At 55.3% G+C, this 1814-nt stretch overlaps 1 pseudogene across 1 annotated transcript; it reads left to right on the top strand.

Annotated features, from left to right (window-relative positions):
- Positions 1-891: 891 nt before the first annotated feature.
- On the top strand, positions 892-1811 carry LOC108544369 (transmembrane protein 42 pseudogene; annotated as a pseudogene). Its single transcript, XR_001889816.1, has one exon. The product of XR_001889816.1 is annotated as a transmembrane protein 42 pseudogene (transcript).
- The last annotated feature ends 3 nt before the right edge of the window (positions 1812-1814 follow it).

The following is a 1814-nucleotide window of genomic DNA, read 5'->3' as shown; positions in this document are numbered from 1 at the left end:
GTGAGCCACCACACTCGGCCTTATCTGTGCTTTTATTTGAGCCACAAAACCACCCTATGAAAGAAGCAGCACAGTGTGGAAGGACTTCCATAAAAAGTGGCTAAGGCCGGGTGCGGTGGCTCAAGCCTGTAATCCCAGCACTTTGGGAGGCCGAGACGGGTGGATCACGAGGTCAGGAGATCGAGACCATCCTGGCCAACATGGTGAAACCCTGTCTCTACTAAAAAAAAAAAAATACAAAAAACTAGCTGGGCGAGGTGGCAGGCGCCTGTAGTCCCAGCTACTCGGGAGCCTGAGGCAGGAGAATGGTGTGAACCTGGGAGGCGGAGCTTGCAGTGAGCTGAGATCTGGCCACTGCACTCCAGCCTGGGCCACAGAGCGAGACTCCGTCTCAAAAAAAAAAAAAAAGTGGCTAAACAGAAGATACAAAAGAATGCTGCTGATCAGTATGTTCAACTGTGAAATCATTTTTGTTTAAAAAATGCATATACATTCTATAATTTTTTAAAACATTTTAACTATATGTAACTAAATAGACATATAGAAAAATGCTCTATTAACATTGATTTTCCTGGAGAGTGGCAATAGCACTTTATACATTTCAACAACACTTTATTTTCAAGGAAATGTAGTTTTTAAATGGGAACATTTTATTTTATTTTGAGATGGAGTTCACTCTTGTTGCCCAGGCTGGAGTGCAATGGCAGGATCTGGGCTCACCACAACCAACACCTCCTGGGTTCAAGCGCTTCTCCTGCCTCAGCCTCCCGAGTAGCTGGGATTACAGGCATGCGCCACCACACCTGGCTAATTTTGTATTTTTAGTAGAGACAGGGTTTCTCCATGTTGGTCAGGCTGGTCTCCAACTCCCAACCTCACGTGATCCGCCCCCCCTAGGCCTCCGAAAGCGCTGGGATTACCGGCGTGAGCCACCACGCCCGGCCGTAAACATTTTAAACATATGTAAGTGCAATACGAGATTAGAAGTCATGTTGATTCTGCATGGCTTGATTATGGATTACTATCTTTCTCTCATCGCGGATCCGCATTTTTTGGTTTTCTGTGATGCGCTTGTCCCCATCTGAGGCTCTGGCGTCTTTCTGGGTCTAAAGGTACCCAGCGCCCTCTGCCGAATATCTCGGTATGGCGTCCTCAGGCTGGAGGGTGGAGCGGAGGAGGCCTGGTCGACGTGTATGGACTCGGTGGGCCGAGGCGGGCCCGTTCGGCATCTTTAATAAGTTTCACCAGGACCCGGTGGCCGGGATGGAGATGGCTAAGCCGCGAGATGTTTACCTTCTACCACGGGTTCCACAGTACCCGGCTGGGCCTTAGGCTTCGGTCCCGACGTCCTCCCGGGAGCACAAACGTACTACAGATTAGGTCTGAGACCGCCATAGCTCTGACGCTCTGCCACGCCCCCTAGCCCGCCCCCTCCGAGGGGCCGGGGAGCGATTCCCAAAGTGCCTGCGGGAGCGCCGCGTCACTGGAGCGCCGCGTCACCTGAGGCTGCTGTCCAATCGCGGCGCGCGCTCGGCCCTGCAGGCGGCGGGCGCCAGGCACAGTGGCAGCGGGCAACATGGCCGAGAGGCCCCGGCCTCCGGGCGGCGCCGTGTCTGCGACCGCCTACCCCGACACCCCTGCGGAATTCCCTCCGCACCTCCTGGCGGGTGCGATGCGGCGCCGCTTTTGGGGCGTATTCAACTGCCTGTGCGCCGGCGCGTTCGGGGCCCTGGCCGCCGCCTCCGCCAAGCTGGCCTTCGGCAGCGAGGTCGAGCCCGGGGCGCTGCTGCTGCTGCTGCTGCTGCTGGCGGGCG

The sequence above is a fragment of the Rhinopithecus bieti genome, unplaced genomic scaffold (assembly GCF_001698545.2).
Source record: "Rhinopithecus bieti isolate Rb0 unplaced genomic scaffold, ASM169854v2 scaffold_27334, whole genome shotgun sequence".
NCBI classification, from domain to species: Eukaryota; Metazoa; Chordata; class Mammalia; order Primates; family Cercopithecidae; genus Rhinopithecus; species Rhinopithecus bieti.
Note: the sequence above shows the minus strand (reverse complement) of the source record. Positions and strands in the feature narration are given on the sequence as shown.